Source organism: Gallus gallus, chromosome 2 (assembly GCF_016699485.2).
Source record: "Gallus gallus isolate bGalGal1 chromosome 2, bGalGal1.mat.broiler.GRCg7b, whole genome shotgun sequence".
NCBI lineage: Eukaryota > Metazoa > Chordata > Aves > Galliformes > Phasianidae > Gallus > Gallus gallus.
Window position 1 is genome coordinate 37282775 of NC_052533.1, and position 18698 is coordinate 37301472.

The window sequence follows — 18698 nt, forward strand, 5'->3', positions numbered from 1 at the left end:
TTTAAATTAATTTGCTAAAGGACAATCAGTGAAAGATGCTGATGACTAGAAGGATGACAGTGAGCTTCTAACAGATCAGAAGAGAGCATTAATGGACAGACAGGTCTGGAAAGTTTTCTTAAATGCAAGCATGACAACTGCCTCCAGCCTGATTCATTACAAATACAGGCCTGCCCGTCATGTTCCAGGGGAAGAGCTGTTAGCCTTTGTTGAGTGTGCTGCAAACTACTGCTCTGCAGATGAAGGGAAAATGGCAGCAGTTCATGTTTATAGGAAAAATATGGAGCACTCGGTTCAGTTTTTGCTCCCTCTGCAAACAAAACTGTCCCCAGTTAAAAAACAAACAAAAAAAAAACAAACAAAAAAACAAAAAATGCCAACAAACAAAAACAAACGGAGAAAGAACTTTAAATCTTTGTCTTCTGTTCTGCCCAATTAAAATCATGGGAGCTGAAGCTTTCATAGGAATCCGTTTCCAATGCCTTTACCAGCACCCAGAGCCCACAGTGAGCCTCTCTGGATGCCAAGCTTCACTCCTTGTGGAACAGCTGGGATCAGACACACTCTCTGCACACAATAACCTGCAAATGGGGCCTCTGAATACAGAGCCTACTATATCATATGAGATCAAGGAAGCAGGAAGGAATTGGTAAACGCAGCCCCCAAGAGCCCCTGGCCCCTCCACTTCAGGCATGGGAAGGTAGCTTTGCAACTGAAAAGAAAAGCACTGGAGGCTATATTTATGTTTGGGATTTTTGCATTGCAATTTTAACTGATCCAGTTCATCACACAACCCGAATCAATCAAACAGGCATGCTGGCTTGCAGCTTGGTTTACATTTATCTTTTCTTCTGGCTGGCTGCACCGAAATTTCATTTTCAGAAACTCTAGGATAGGCACACATTTTACTTTGAACTTCTTGCTAGACTGCATTTGCACTTACTTGAGTGAAAAGTCAGAACTTCCACATCTCTCACTGCCTGAGGGAACCAAAAATATTAATGCTGATTAAATATTTATTTTGCAGAAACATGAAATCTATCATGCTACAAAAAAACTATTTTGAATGATACTTCTTCAGCAAGGCTTGGACTTTGGCTTTGTCTCTTACTAAGTTACATACTCAGTAAAAATACAGCTGGGCCATGAAGACTCTGTTTTATTTTGGCAAAGCATCAGACGATATCTTCTGGTCTGCCAACACAGGCAGAATCTTGTCTAGCTGTGGGATGCTCTTGGGTTTACTATTAGCGAAACCATTAAGAAGCACTGAGAAGTTCCAGCCCCTTTTACGTATCCTTAGTCGAATCTCATTAGTTTGCAAGCTCTCAATTTGCACCAAAAGCACAGCAGTCTTTTCTCACCTCTCAGGGAAAATTTAATAGCGGTGTTAAGTCTCATGTTACTAGGACTTCATTACTTTTACAAGATTTGCTAAATAATTAAAATGCACTTGTCAAATAAGTGATTAGAGAACATTTTGTGCTGCAGCGTCGCTCTTTTCTGTCTGTTTACCTCGACTGTCAAAACTCAATAATTCACACTAAGTCTCCAACACAACACTATAAACAACTGAGACTCTAAAGCTGGAGAGGGGGAGAGCTGTGGGACTCAGAGAACAAGTGTATATAGGGTGTGATTAAAGAAAGAGCACTGGATTAAAGCTGCAGATGAGGAAATTGAGATAACAGAGACAAAGCTTGCTCCAAGGATGCTGCTGAACAAGAATGACCTAAAAGAAGATCTAGCCAACACCATTTACGCCTGCAGTAGCTTCTATCAGGTTTTCTGTGGAGAGTCAGATCCCAAAAGTGGGCAGAAAGGCAGGGAATGGGTACGTGCTATGTAGAGAGAACAGGACTAATGATTTTCAGACAACATTGATTTTCTCTATTTCTAATTTACCTCCTTAATCATCATTCTGTAATGAGCTGAACATTTGAATGGATACCACAGAGAACAGGTCACATTCTCCTATACTTTTACAGAAATATATTTCTTCTGTGCTTTGCCTAGTGCTACTAAGCGGAATACAGTAATCTGAAATATACTGCAGGAGGAAGAATTCTTCTGGGTTGAAGTAGAGTTATAGAATCATAGAATCACAGAATACCCCAAGTCAGAAGGGACCCTTAAGGATCATCGAGTGCAACTCCTGGCTCTACACATGACTACACAAAAATCAGACCATACTGAGAGCACAGTCCAAACATTACTAGAACTCTGCAGAACTCAGAGCTGCTCCTCCACTCCCTGTGAGGAGCCGCAGCCGCCATGAGGCCTCCCCTCAGCTCCTCTGCTCTAGACCGAACCAACCTAGGATTCTCAGTCACTCCTCATACATCTTGCCCTCCAGACCCTTTTTCATCTTCACAGCCCTCCCCTGGACACTCTTTGATAGTTTTACGTCCTTTTTGCACAGTATGTGCAGAGTTGGAGAGTCACTTCCCTCGACCTGCTAGCAGGCTATGCTTGATGCACCTCAGGATACAAGAAGTAGGGGGGCTGCTACCACGTGAAATGGCAAAGGTAGAAATATCAGATGAGTCATCTCCAGGAAAGAAGATCACTTCCATAATGCCACAAGACAAAAAGGGTTTCTGGCCCGGTGCCCATTGCCCTACCTGTCCCTCTTTTCCATGGGCAGGTTTTAGGAGATCATCCCCAGTCAGCAGGATGACCCACAGGACCAAAAGGAGCAGCTGGATCCAAGTGGACTGCAGGATGTCTCTCCTGCTAGGGAAGTTTATCTGCTTGGCCAGCTTGGAAGGTAAAGCACCTTCCAGATGTGAACCCCTTCTGCTAGCAGCTACATGTATGCTGTACCAGCCTGCCAACATGGGAGCCACATCTGTCCTCCTGCTGCAGCAACCAGCAGCAGGACCCAATGCCTTGGGATTTTAACATCATCGCTGTGTTCACATTGGACTCCATCACTGACACAGTCACACAGTCTGCTACTTTTAAATGCACTATTCACTGAAAGCCACGTTTCCATTAAGCGGGAGAGAACGTTCCCGATGCTCTCGCTCTCTCACGGCATCCGAATTTCCCTGAATCGACACTTTTGGCAGAGTTACGTAACGGCAAGCACAGCATGCTTAACTCTGATCCAAGCAGACACTGCGAGCACAGTCTGAGCACCAGGGCACTTCTTTACACTGAACCGTGCTCTAACCCGGCATGTGAATTACAAATGAAAGGGGTACATTAACTTCTTGGAACAGAACATCAAGCTGCTCGGACAAAATTGGAGATTCTTGTACAGGGGTTATTAAGTAAACAAGGTACAGGACACAACATCCAATACTTTTTAAATGCAGTAAAACTGAGCTTTTAATGCAAGCACAGTTATTCAAAATAAATACAAAATTCCGGGCTAGCGTTGCACTGGAAAGGAGCCAGAGGAACTCCCCAGGCCTCAACACAACTCCTCTACTGTCATCTGGAGTGCTTCCACAGTGCTGCCTGAACCAAAAGAAATACCACAGAAGCTCTCAATGATATCCAAAGTTAATTCTACAGCCTCATGTATCACTGTCCAGTTGAGGAATTTCTTCTGTGGTATAGAAGACTGTTTTCTTTTACACTAAATGACTTAGCCATGAGCTTTCACACAGAAGAAAACAGCAGCAATTTGATGGCTCAAATCCGTTTGCTAATGGAGACAGTAATTTTGTTCCATGGCACAACCTCCTCCCCTCCCTTTCAGAACTGAGGTATCCAGTAAGAGTGACTCTGTGGTAGCAAAAAAATGTGAATAAAGACATCCTGAAGCTTGCTTCAAAATGCTCTCCATAGCCAGTATTATGGCTATCAGGAATTTGTATGTAATAGATTTTCAAGACAGATTGTGCACACTACAAAAATTTAACTCATTTGGCAGCAAACAGCCAAACATTGTAGAGTCTTGACTAACAGTTTTCTCTCTTCTTCAACATTGCTGCAAAAGCTTTACCTACCAGCAAGAATAATTCTTGAATGCCAAGGTAAGCAAGTGTATCCTCCATGTGCAGAGACACAGACTTACTCATCCCAGATACCTTATTTTGGGTTATCAAACACAATGATATTTCTCTTCTCTGTGGTTTTAATCTAATAATTTTCCTTATTCTAGTTTAAACTGCAGGTGTTGAAGTCAGCCTCCACCGAACAGAGAGACCTGAAGTACCAGGGAGGAGATACTTCAGGTCTCTGTGCTCTTCTCCTCAGTGTAAGTGTAATCCAACTGTATTACCCCCGGTACCCATGTGCCAGCACTGTAGCAGACTGCTCTGTCTGCTTCAGTTAAAATTAATAAGGGATGGTTGCCATCACTCTGACTGTTCTACAGTCACATACAGAACATACATAGGTGTTATTCCAGGAAGGGAGAGCAGCAGGGATATTCAGAGTGCAGGAACAAATGAGGTATGTGGTGCCAGCCAGCTGTCTGCAAGCCAGCTATCACCTGTGTTGGAACACATATTCTTCTGCTATACCTGGCTTCACCCTTGAATCACCCTGGTAAACTCTAGTTTCTGAAGGTTTTACATAACAGCTTTTTTGATAGTTTTTAAACTGAGACAGAAATACATGAAAATGCTCCTGAGCAATTTCTTACAACCTCATATGCCAACACGATATTTAGTTATTCTGTCCTATTACATTCTACATCCCTGTAGCAGATGCAATGCTATACAGGTGCAGCAGGATGACACCATTCTGATCTCAACAATTTTTTCCATTTGTAGTATTTTGCACATTAATTCCCAATTAATTTTGGATGATAAAGAGTAAAGCAAAGTTAAAAATAAAGTTTAAGGGTTAAGCAAAGTAAGGGGATAGTCAGGGCTATCCTTTTTCAGCACATTGTTTTAAGTTCTTCTAATATAAAAATAGTTTTCGATGAGCCATTTTCAAGTATTTTCTCTGACAAAGACCTGTTGTCTCCTTCCCAGTAAAACAAGGATGCACTTCCCTGCAACAGATGGGAACTGAAAGACAAGTATCCTCCACACTCTCAATATCCCATGCAGGTCAAACATCAAACACACAAGCTACTTCTTATCTTGTTCTTTCTACTCATATGGATATTAAGATTTCAAACAGTCCCTGACTATAGAGAATCCCATGGTAAAGATGACATGCTCACAAATAACTGAAGATAACTGTCCTTCCAGTATTTGAAGGGAGCTTACAAACAGAAATGGGAACGACTGTGTACGTGGTAGTGACAGGACAAGGGAGAATGGTTTTGAACTAAGACAGGAGAGGTTTAGGTTAGATATTAGGAGGAAGTTTTTCACACAGAGGGTGGTGACACACTGGAACAGGTTGCTCAAGGAGGTTGTGGATGTCCCATCCCTGGATGCATTCAAGACAAGGCTGGATGTGGCTCTGGGAAGCCTGATCTAGTGGTTGGCACTGCACATAGCAGGGGGGTGAAACTAGATGGGGTATCTTTGAGGTACTTTTCAACCCAGGCCATTCTATTATTCTTTGACTCTATGAAAATTCTGAGTTTAAGCAGGATTTTAGTTATATGACAGAAGGCATTCAATAATCATCACATATAAATTACAGCTTTTCAGTGATCTTAATGCAAATGCAATCTACTACAGAAGTCTGGTGAAATTTAGAAGATGTATATAGAAAAACATGCCTGTGGACCAAACAGTAACAGAAACTGGTTCATCACCACCATGCATCAGTGCAGACAAAAAACCTGCCAATTCAGTGGTGTTGTAGCCTCTACTGAGCTTCTTCACCAATCTGCTCAAAGACTCTTCAGCCTTTTCATGGTTCTTGGTAAGTCACCACTGAAAGGAGAGAGCTGCTCCAGTGGTGATTTTGGAAATTCTGTGGCTGCCTGTACCACATAAGAGCCTTTGTTCATGGGTATGTGGATTTAGAGGGCCTGAAGGAACTATTATGGTAATCTGGTCTGACTTCCTGCTTGGCACAAGCCATAATACCTCACGCAGCAATTTCTTTACAAAGCACAAGAACTTGTAACTCTACTAGAAGATATCTCAGAAGGAGATCTAATCTTGATTTAATTACTCTAAGTGATCTACCACATTCCTTTCTAAGCGTTTCCAATGGTTAATTACACCTACGGTATCGCATTTCCAACGTGAACTTGCTTATCTTGCTGTGTGTTTTTGTCTGTTGGAGCCCTATCCTATCTCCCTACATAGATATTTTTAGATACTAACCACATCACACCTCAAAATTCTCTGACTTGAGATAAATAGTTTCCCTACTGCTTGGCAAATCAAAACAGAGATTCCTAAATCCAACGCACACAGCTGCTGGGGGTTAATGTTCCTGGTGGTATTAAAGAGAGCTTTTGACTCTATAGACTTGAGAAGTCAATTCAAGTACAAGGAGAAGGCATTGAAGATTTTTAGCAAGCTTTCCCAGCTTTCATCACAGTAACATGTTTGTAAAACCTGGAAATTTGGGACAAATAGCACTGCAATCTGGAGAGTTTCCTTTATACTCAGTTGATAATTGCAAGGTCCAACCAGATCTGCAGCTAATTCATAAAGTAATCGATGGCTTGTGGCAGGTGGTTTTCTCCTACTCATATGTCAAAATCACATAAAAATTCTGTTAATGGGATGAACCAGTACTTCTGCAGGCACTGGCAGGGCAGGAATCAGGAGTAAGCAATACTGAACTACTTCCAGTTGTGACTCCGGGAAAGAAAACACGTAAATTTCCACTACTGCTGTCATGCTGTATTACCTAGGCATATTACTTGGAAGCTTACATTACTGTAGCATACAGAGGCTCCTCATAAGGCTCTCTTGTGTTAGGTGATCAACTGAAAACGGAGTGAGCTTAATTCATTTTTGTGACATTTGCTCAGCTCTCATATGGATGAATCCAGGTAAGGAGACAGGAGGACTTGTGTCCTTTCTAGAACATAGAAATCGATGAGATCAGTGTACAAAGACTGCTCAGAATGAGAACTGCTTCTGGAATTCACTAAATCCCTGTACTACCCATGTGATTCTCAACACATTACGAAGTTCCATAACTGACTGTATGCCAGAAGGGCTTTCAGTCCTTTGCACCGATTTGGTGCAGAACAGCAGCATCTTTCTGTCTCTCAGATGTATTATATATGCATACACCTTCGTAACTGCAAATACATGCACACAGACATACACTCTATGCACTAATACAGAGCAGGAATATCCAAACCTAGGTTGTCTGCTATTTACAACACCACTTAAAAATTTTCCACAACAAAAAATGTGGTATGACACCTCATTATTTTTTCACAACACTTCTGTTTTTTCCCATTAATATTTCACATCTCTACTCACTTGTGGTTTCAAACAGTTTCCATTCTGCACAGCCTAACTGTTTTCTAGTCTCCTTCTTCTCTATTCCAAGGATGCCCCTCTAGAAATCAAGAACACAGTTCATACAGATGTATCAAGTTTTACTGGTTTAAGACTCCAGTGATTTAAAAATTCTTCCTTTTCATTGCACTTCTGTTAGGGAAGAGTTTGACTTGAAATAGGGGCACAGAACGCAGATAAGAACTCCAAAAGCTTTTACTTTAACAACCGATAGAAAACAAATCTGGCAGATATGGCCGGAAGGGAAAACAATTACAGATATAACACCTTCCTTTCTCGGTATCTCATGAATGGCTACAAAAACTAAGAAATCACCTGAAAAACAGTGACTGAAAAGTAACTGTAGATTTCTGTTATTCTCCAAAGGAGTTCATGCTGTCAGAACAACCTGCTGTCACACACCTGGTTTTGTTATTTGACAATGCTGTTTCATGGTATAAGCGTACAGTATTCTGGATGATGCAGCAGATGAGTGACAGTATCCTAACCACTGATGAAAGAAATAAAGATTAAAACTCCATTTTTAAACACCTCTTCTGGTTGGTAATGAACAGGAAGAGCACTTTCAGCTTTTGCTTATCAGCAGGTGCATACAGTATCTTCTTCTGGAGCGCAGCCTGAATCATGTTGCATAGAAGAGGATAAAATACTCCTAGAAAAGTTTGCTCCTGCTTTACAGACCCATTTATTTGACTGCAATTCATGAACTCTCAACACTACAACTCATAAACTAAAAATTTGGTACAAAGTTACTTATTTCATCAATATGTACACCAACATTTCATTTTCAAACTGCAAGAAAGTTTTCCTTACAACATTTTAATTGACTGAGTAGTGAAACCAACAGTCTGATGGAAAATAACTGCCTGTAAATTTTCCATAGGCAAAAAGACATTTCCAAATCTCTGCAGGTATTTTATTGTGCTTATAAGATGAAATATTGGCTCAGTAAGAGTGGTGAGGCACTGGAATGGGCTGCGCAGGGAGGTGGCGGAGTCACCATCCCTCAAGGTGTTTAAGGAAAGGGTAGATGTAGTACTTGGGGACATGATTTATAATGGGCAATATTGGTGGCAGGCAGACGGTTAGGCTATATGGTTAAGATCATCTGTCTTTTCCAACCTTAATGATTCTATGATTCCATAAAAGATTGTTTGATTCATGCTGCAATGTTATCTTCTTTCCTTTTTAGTTTGTTCTAACATGCTGACCCATGCTGTAGGTAAGATCTACTTGAGAACACTGAGCAAATGTCAAATTACCTGCGTTTGACTTGAATATTTTACTGAAGTGGAATGAAGAAATCTTACCTTACTAGAGCTTCATTTTCTGTTCTCTCACTGAAAAGAGTAAAGAAATCTGTATTAAAGATCTATGTGGTAGAAACGTACTCTATTTCAGTTTAAATTAACACAAAAGCTGTGGGTGTCTTTTAATAGAACGAAAACAAATTTCCATTTTTTGGAATGTTAATCATTCTCAGAACTTTGGAAGGGAGGCATTTTTTTGTTTATTTGTTTGCAATCTTGGCCGGCCATTGTTTCTCAACAAGCATTTCAAATATCTGGCAAACAAAAATTCAAACAACTGATCCAGTCAATTCACCGCCCAAACTGCAGGTTAGGCATGCATTGTAGGCTTATTTTCACCGCAAGCGGAACTTTATGATCAGTATTTGTATCGCTGCTACTTTCATCTGACAGTGAATACCGTTTCTTGTACGACAAACATTCAAAGCCTGGAAACTGTTTAATTATTTGTTTTTTTTTTTTTTTTAAACTAAGGTAGGTTCTGCTCCGTCCCAAAATAGGCACTGGTTGTAAAAGAATAAAAACATCAATCCATTTCATTAAACGTCTGCTTCAGCTAATCCATTCTAAACAACACGTGCCAACAGCTTCCTAATGTCCATCATGAAATCTCCAAAAAAGCAAGCTGTGACACTAGGCTGAAAAAGTTCCATCATGGCTCAGAACAACTGATGCATTTTGAGGCCTGCAAAAATAATACTTCAATTACTTGTGACTTGTTCCATCCTTCACAGCCAATGAGAACTACTTACATGTATCAACATTATAGGTGGGAATTGGATTCCGCTAACTCTGAAGTAAATAGGCATTTCTGCCACAAATATGTATATGCAAGAACTGAATCACATTATCTGATTTCATTTTCCAAATTAGCACAATATTCAGCATAACGTAGAGAATAAAAAGTCGAGTCTAGTAAAATGACTAGTAAATGGTATTTGTAGAAAAGCAGAGAAAATCATGTAGACAAAGGGTCTCAGCCTGTGGCACCTTCTGTACAGATCCCTATCCATCAAACAATACATCTAGGATTTCACGGATGAAGGGAAGTATGAAGAGAACTCATTAATCTTTGTCAGTGACTAATTCAAAGCCTGGCCTCTAACCATGGGATCTGTGCAATGGTTGAAGATAAAATTATCAGCTCTACAATTAAAATACTACTCTGGAGGGAGACAGAAGTGTCAGTAATGATGTCTTCTAAGAATGGCTGTGAATCTGTCAAACTAAGGCAAGCAAATCTTAAGTGAATTGTAGAATCCCCACTTTCCATAATTTAGATATGTTCAGCCAGTACTTTAAGAGAGACCAAATATGAGCCTATTTCAGAAAGAGCAGAGATAAAAAGAGACATTTCTGAAGTGCAGAAATTCATTAAATTAAACATTTTGTGAAAAAAGCATGGGATCTCTGACTTCTAGGAATCAGCTCATCAGAGCTGACATTTACAAAGCCTGATTTACCACAGCTGAGCATCTGCACATGTATACCTTTAAAGGAAGAGGAATAACTGTAGGTTCATTTCATCACTTAGTGAAATATATAAAATCTGATAGGTTTGATTTTCTACATCTCTTTCTGATAATCAGCTAGTAAAACATGCAGATTACTTCACGCTTACCAACCTGGCTTCAGGTCACCATTAGAGATAACTTAAGAAAGGTTTTACATACATTATGGGAATAAAGGGACAGGACCAGTAGGTATTGTATCACTGGATAATACGCAGGGTTTCAACAGGATTGAATGGGATTAATTACAGCACGAGGCAAATCCTTCTTACCTTTTCTCACGCAGAACATCCATTGAAGCTAGACAGAGTGCAACTGAGGACATCTTACATCTGATTCATTACTCACCTGTCTCTAAACTACAGTGGTCCACAGCACAAAGTTTATGGGATCAGCATGTGATTTTGTGGGCAAAGTACATTCTTACAAATATTCTTAATATTCTTCTTATTAAGAAGAATATTCTTATTCTTCTTATTCTTCTTAGTATTCTTAATATCTTAATATCAAGATATTCTTACAGAACGGTCTGTTTTAACCACAAAGCAGGTCCAGAGGCAAGTCTGAAGAAGACGAGAAGTCATTTTGGACCTGTGACAAGATCCACAACTTCTGAAGCAAAATACTTCAATGCTTGAAACACACACAGTGCAGATTGCTTTGAAGCATACTTAACTTATCCTATGTATTTTTAAAAGAAGAATAAAATCTGACTTTGGTGAGTTTTATGGCACTCAGAAGAAAAAAAATACATCCTAGTACGCTTAATGAAACATTTTGCATAAGATTATCTTATCTGATCTAGCTGTTGATAACAAGACAACCTATAATGACGACGTGGGCACCTCCCATCCTATGTTCTCACGGGCCCCTGGATGTTGTCAAGAAAAGGGTAGATGTGGCGCTGAGGGACATGGTTCAGAGGGCATGATGGTTTGGGGTCAATGGTTGGACTAGATGACCTTTGTGGCCTTTTCCAGCATTAATGATTCCATGATTCAGTTATTCTGTGACACTGGCTGCCTAGCTTGATGTCAGTAGACATCTGACCAAAAGGACGGTGCCCTAGAGAAACAAAGGCATTATACCACTCTCCCTCAGGTAGAAAGGAGCTTCTCTCCATCTTCACATGCTCTGTTTCTATCCAAGCAGAGAGAACCTTCACCCCAGTGTGTCCCAAACCACCCTGATGTTCCCTGCAGAAGACCTGTAGGGCTTCCTGCCTTACCTGCCTCTGATACTGTGGCAGTATTTCATGTTGGCTCCCAGCATCCGTGTTAAAAATATAACATTTCCTGTCAAATGCCCACGCTGCTTTCATGCTTAATGACTTGCTTGCTTAGATGAAGGGGAAGATCTCCACCAAAAAAAGATTTTTAGTGCAATATTCATATGTCTCCTTTTTCTAAGTATGTCAATTTACAGTGAAAACTGTACTTGTTGCCTGTCACCAACTGTATTGATTTGGAATGCACTCTGAAGGGTTTCTAATAGACTGTCTCAAAAGAAAATCAATACCATTAAGTTAAATAAAGTAGACATCAATCTACACTCAGTGACAAAAGGCTCCATAATTTCAACAATTCTTGCAAGCTCCATCTTTCTCAGAACTACTCCTTATTAATTGGTTTTATAAATACTAAAACTAACACTGAAAAACCCTACTGACAAAAACTGCTTCAATAATGAACTTTGCTACTGATACAGTGCGTAAGTCTTCTCTCAAAAGATCAGCTCCAGTCAAAAGAGGGAAAATTAACACTGCCAAACTGACTGAACAGCAGAATTAACATAGAGGAAGATTTCCTTCTTTACTATAATTAGATGCTCGGGTCGGACATTAGGAAATACTTCTCCAAGAGAAGGTCAGGCACTGGGAAGGGGCTGCCCAGGCAGGTGGTGGAGTCACCATCCCTGGAGGTGTTCTAGACATGTTTAGATGCTGTACTGAGGGACACGGTTTAGTGGGAAATATTGGTGACAGGCGGACAGTTGAACTAGATGTTCTTAGAGGTCTTTTCCAATCTTGGTGATTCTATGATTCTGTGATTCTGTGAAAACTTTTGACAGAATGGAACTGTGTGCCTAAAAGGGTTCTTTCTTGTTTCAATCATTTTTATTCCACCTTTTCTGTTTCATATTGTTGAGTAGATATTGCAAAGCTGAAGCTATGGAAACATTTTACCATTAAGCAAAGCATAGTTTCGATCCCTATAATGAATACACCCAAACACCTAAAACAAATTCTTTCCAAATGATTCAGTACTTATCCAGTATACAGTAGGACAAAAGGCATCCAGGTGCACTTCACAAAATTTAGATATAAATGATATATTCTGCCTAAGTCTTTGAACAGTTATTCATTTATAGGAATGAGGGCACTCCTTTTTCTCTTATATGTTTATCCTTATCCAACAAAATCCCATTAATCCTATTACAAATTACTTCTAGGCTCCTGAAATCCTTCACAGATCTTTTAAATTACAGAGAAACACCTAGGTGAAAAATTCTTTAGTTACCAGAAGATCCAAATACAAACTCACCATCACCCCAGACTTTGCTTCAGTTTACTTCTATGGTCCCTGCAGGATGCTTTGATGCTCAGAGCTCCACCAGGACACTGACTGAGCAAAGCATCTACCATTTCCTTTTTCACGAAATACCCAAGGAATCTGACAGAGACTGGAAAGGCCACTGATTTCTCACTCCAAAAGAGTAAAGGAAGAAAAAAGAAAGCGGTGGGGGATGAAGAATCCTGAGCGGGGGATAAATTGATTCCCAAAGCCACTCCATTAAGTTTAGCTTTCAGTTCTATACTTCAGCAAGTCCCACTACAAATTAAAACACCTAAGAGTTAAAAAACAAATGACAACAAAAACAAAAAACATGGATGATCTCACAGACCTCCCTCAGAAAAGTTCTTCCTCTACAGGCACAAAAAAGTAATGTAATCCTTACTGGCCACTGCTCTTGACTCAAGGCCATTTGATTTTGCAGTTCTAACAGTCACAGTAGTTAGAAGTTGTGTATACACTTTGTAGGGAGAAAAGCCATGGCTGCAGCATGCCAAAGTCTGAACTGTGACAGGCGCTTTCATTTCTGAAATTCTACACAACAGTTTGAATCACTTGGTGTTTCCTTAGTGTGAGTCAGCCTCTGCGGGTATGGGAAGGCAGTAGATGTGCCTGTTTGCACAGCCTGCAACATACAGATGCATCCTGAGAATGTTTACTCCTAGTACAATGCTAATCATAATTACCATGCTGGTATATGTTATCTGCAGGATAAAAGGCTAGAAGAAAGCCCATGTTTAGATTGGACAGCGAAGACAAGATCATAGCTGGAAGGCAGACAACACATAAAACAGCTCCATGTAAGGCATATGTACAGATTAAAAATTAACCATCGTTGCCAAAAAAACTGAATGCAACCCCACCCGTAGATATAGATGCTTACACATAATCACCAACTGCAAGAGAAACCCACAGTCTCTGCTCTGGTTCCCTACCAGCACAGACAGGCACGCAGCTACCACTTCAAGCTTGTCCCTCTCCCCAAGAGCGAGCTGAACACCAAGCATAAGCTTCTTTCTTCAGTCATCATTTATTACTGCTTTTGATGACTGGCTGTCACCAAAATGATAGAATTCAGAGATTTGCAAGCCAGTCCTCTTCCTGGGTCTGAAGAAGACAACTTTAAGCCAGGCAGCTTGACATAGTAGTTCAGAGGTGGAATAATGAGGAACCAAAAATGACCACTGCTATCGTCACTGTTACTGTTATTGTCTGAGATCATCCCAAACAGCTGACATTTTCATTGGTACTTTACTGGTGAAGATACAGAAGTGCAATGAATGAGCTGTCCAGAAGCTATTGTCCTCTCCAGTTTATGGTGAATCCACAGACTGTAAAGTCCATAGTCCTGCTTTCACAGCATTTCAATTACAAATCTCTGTTTTAATGAAAAATGAACAAGATCAAAAGATACTTTGGCTAATAAGCCTTCAAGTTCAGTTAGAGTAAACTGTATCTATATTATAAATATAAATATCACTATGTTCCTAGACTTAAAAAGGACAAAGATAAATTGGTTTATTTTTAGAATAAAAATTGTATTTAAAAATAATTCTTTCATATCCACACATTTTTGTACTCTTTTTGCAAATTCTATTATTTGCGTCCCTTAATAGAAAGGCTAACGTGTTAACTCTGAGGTAGGGCTTTCATAAAATTCAACACAGCTAAGCAGATCTCAGAAGAAAGGCAGCTATTCTCTCTGTGCATAACTTAGTCATATGCCATAAAACCTACCCTTCTCCTCTGAAAGATAGTTTTCTAAGGATGTCATCCCTTTAGGGCCCAACCCAGGGCTGCCAAAGTTATGGCCATGATTCACAGTGCACTCACTCAGAAACCTTCCATTCAGCCTAGGCTTGAAAACCTGGCCTAGGCTCAAGAATCCTATTAAGAAATGCATCATGGTGCTGAAAACAATCCTTTGTGCATATTTTTGAACTATCAGTGTTCACTGCTTTTTCTGAGTATTGTCCCAAATGTCACAGATCTGACTTCAGGCTTTCAATGCAATGCATGAAGGTGGAGAAATGTAAAGTTTGGGAGACTGCATGGGTATCCATCCCACATGTGTTTAACCATGCACTGCAATTACTGGTGGAAGTGGCCACTTCTGAGACAGGAGGCGCACACAACAGCCTGGGATTCCATCATCAGCTTGCTGAAGAGGAACCCAGAGAGCAGACAGGCTGGGACAGCCAAATCATGGTGAGATGAATTTCATCCTCAGGTTCAAACTAGATGCCCGATTTTAATCACAGTGAGTTTGGTTAAAAATAAACTACAGCAGAACTAAGACTGGGACCTTCAAACCCTTGATCAGAGAGCACATATGTTTCTACTTATAACCTCCCCACTGTAACGAGAACAATTAAGGTTGGTTTATTTGTCCTTGGTTTGCCTCCTATGAAATGGCAGAATGGAGATGGCTGGAACCTTCAAGAATGAATGTACAGTAAATGCTGCTGCCCAACATCCGCAGCCAGTGCAGGTCACTACAGAGTCCTGGAATGAAATGTGACGTGCCTCACCACAACATCTTCTCCAGGATGCCAGTCTCAATCCAATACGTTACAGAGCCTGAAGCTTGGCAGCCTCCACCTACTCAGTGTGCAGTCAGGATATATCGTATTTCCCACAGCCTTTTTCTAAAAACTAAGTCAGCGGCGACACGCACTCCTTGGAATGGCAGATGACATCCCTGACACCAGTACACTGGAATGCAGCTCTTACAGTAATTCCCATCCAAAATCAAAGCAAAAAAGCATAATGGAAGTAGAGGTTTAATAGGTGTTTTTAATGAAAAGGAGAAAAAAACAAAGTATGATAAATTAGTCCTTAGCACATTAACTGCTCTAAGACCCCAATGAAATTTTGGTTGATAAATTCCTTACTTCAGTGTTGTCTACTGGTATGGCACATGCCCTAATTAATTCCCCTGTATAGCACACGTCCCAGTGCAACTCAGAGCCATGGACACAGGCTGCATGACTTGAGAGGGCAACATGTCCCTTCAGCTTTGTTCATAGTTTGGAAGCTACCAAAAAAACTCCTAGGACTAAATAAATAAAATGCTGATCTGTCACATGAAAGCGCAAAGCAAGTTTAAAGTGGAGAGTTGTTTCTTCTTGTCTATGGCACACTAACAATTTTAAGAAGGCCAGCAATTCTGCTGGGAAGTGTTTCTCAAAAGGTACAATTGGCTGCTGTTATAAGAAACAGATCATGAAACGGCCATTTCTTAAAAGTATTTTGGAAAACGTCTCCCTGTGCACAACATACACAGCACACACACATCTTCACTGAATGGCAACGACACGTAACTAGTCACCTGCCTAACTTCTCTTCGTTTTTGGAGAGCCGGTGGTAAGAACTGCTATGGACAAGAAAATCATTTGCTAGTGATAACCAACTAGGAGTGTACTCAAAACATTGTATAGTCAAGACTTTCTGGCTAAGCTAACAGGATAAAAGCCTTAAGAAATGATACTTGCTTTATTTTCTGGAGCTAAGGTCCATCACGGTGAACCTCCGTGGTTTTTTTAAAGGGTGGAACTGAGCTAAACTCTGATTAAGAGACAAACGGACAGATTTAAACATTTGTTTTCTAAGTAGGTAGGCATGTATGAAAACCATTCCGCTGCAATAGTCTTTTGCGTTTATTTCTACCCAAGAAGATCAGGAAAAATTCTATCCAAGTACTCACATTGAAAACTACAGTCATTCACACCGAAAACTTCTAACTGCATGAATAGCAGAAAGGGGGAAAGTGACATTTTTCACATCTTGGATGCTCTGAAAAAAAAATAATTTACATTTCTGCATTTTTAGAAAGACAATAGTACTGGAATGTTGTTTTTTCTTTCCTCCAGTGTATCACAGTAATACCAGCTGCCAGGTTTATGAGGTATTTGCAGCTGTAACTCAACAGACAAATCCTTTGTTACTAATAGAGAACAAACAGTGGGGATTTACAAAGCTGTAATTACACCAAGAGGGTTTATGCACAAGGATGTATTAAAGGAAATGTTATAAGCAAAATCATATCTTTAAGAAATCCTCTGAGTATTATCATTGTTTATGCCACAGACCCTTCTATGACATTGCCATAAGAGGGGTTTTAAGTATGTCATTCTTTAAAGGATGCCTGCAGGCTCTTCCAAGATCTCTTAAGCAGGCTGGATTTGGTTACCATACCTGTTTCAGTTAGCACTCAGTTACAGCAGAGCAGAGCAAGCTTTGAAGTCACAAAGTCAAGAAAATCTTAGAACATAGAATCATTAAGGTTGCAAAAGACCACTAAGATCATCTAGCCCAACCATGACACATCCCCACCGTGCCCACTAAGTCCCTCAGTGCCACATCTCCATGTTTCTTGAACACCTCCAGGGAAGGTGACTCCACCACCTCCCTGGGCAGCCTGTGCCACTGCCTCACCATACTTTCTGAGAAGAAATTTTTCCAAATATCCAACCGGAGCCTCCCCTGGCACAACTTAAAGCCATTACTTCTCATTCCACCTCTGCTACCTGGGAGAAGAGGCTGGCCTCCACCTTGCCACAATTTCCTTTTCACATCATGGCCATTGTAGGCAGTGATAAGGTCTCCCCTGAGCCTCCTCCTCTCCAGAAATCTTAATAAATTTTAATAAAGTTATACTGATATCCTTTTGATCCTACTGGCTTACTCCTAAAATTACTAAAAACAGGAGAATGTGACTGCCATTCAAGAACCAATATACTAACCTGAAGCCACTTCCCCAAACCTGTAAGATCAGTGACTCATTGCTACAGTTCAAATTTTGTAAATAATTAATTACTGGTAGGCAGTATCATGAAGACTTAAGCACTAGATTTTCACCCTTCAACACTCAGAACAATTACTAATGCTGTATGTGATAAAAAAAAGTCCACCAGCTGATGATTAATTGCTTTGATGCAGACAGTCAAAACCAGCAGTTAGAAAGTAAGCAGAAATTCAGTTCCAGTGCAACAGATGCCAATACTCTGAGTAATGTGTCCCACGTAGAATGGTTTTTCTTAATATTTTTTTACTTCTGGCACAGATCCCTGAGCTGGACAGGCACGCGTGAAGGCAGTGCAATGCGGACCTGAAGGAAGGAGTGAAAAGGCATGAGGCAAGGGCAACAAAACATGGCACTCAGGGGCAAGTGATCTGCATCTGCAGGCAGGGGAAGTGGGCGGCATCAACTCCACCCTCCTTCCAGGCCAGCATGAAGCTGTTAGGGAAAGGAGATGCTCATAACACACTGACTGATACAGAAGAGGGGCAGAGAAGCAACTTGGAGAAAATATGGGGGTGGGGCAGAGTCCGTGTGCATGTCCACAGGGAATGCTAGGCACAAAATAGCATATTGTTTTATTTCTTTAATTTGTTCAGAAAAGGCTCTCATACTTTGTTTTGCTTCTTTTATAAGGAAGGAATTTTCTTCAGCAAATGCATCAGAAGAACAATACAACGAAGCAGCTGAATGTTGCAGTCACATTACAACAGAGCAGAGATCCACATTTTTAATTTACAAACCAGAAGAGCTTTCCTTTCATATAACATTTCAACTTCTTTAGTTTCAGGCTTAATTTACAACATTGGTATTTGGGATCACTCTTAAGGACTATGTAATGGAAAAACCCTATAACTTATCTGAATCATTATATTATTCTGTTCTACTGTGATTCCAATAGTTCATCATTAATTAGATCCAGCAACAACATCTCATTGTGCAGAAGACGTATACTCTGTTTTAATCAAAGTCTTGGACTGCATTTTGGATGGCATCTTTAACAACTTGGACAGAATATTTGGTGGTTTCCTCCCCGATGAAGAATCAAAACAGTTAACTATGAACACGTCTTCCGCTGAATGCTGACAGCTATAATCAGGTTATTCTGATAAACTTCTATATATTGCACGGAATTCTTTTAG

At 40.3% G+C, this 18698-nt stretch overlaps 1 protein-coding gene across 20 annotated transcripts in view; it reads right to left on the reverse strand.

Annotated features, from left to right (window-relative positions):
- The window catches only part of THRB (thyroid hormone receptor beta), a 168360-nt gene that overhangs the window by 118349 nt on the left and 31313 nt on the right, over positions 1-18698 (reverse strand). For 8 of the 20 annotated variants that reach the window (XM_040677171.2, XM_046919416.1, XM_040677142.2 and 5 more), the window contains one exon: positions 8672-8701. The exons of 6 other annotated variants lie outside the window; for them this stretch is intronic. The gene's annotated coding sequence lies outside the window, so the exon portion shown is untranslated. Of the gene's footprint in view, positions 1-7322; positions 7402-8671; positions 8702-18698 lie in introns of all 20 variants that reach the window. 6 more of the 20 variants (XM_046919437.1, XM_046919447.1, XM_046919407.1 and 3 more) reach the window with 1 other exon arrangement.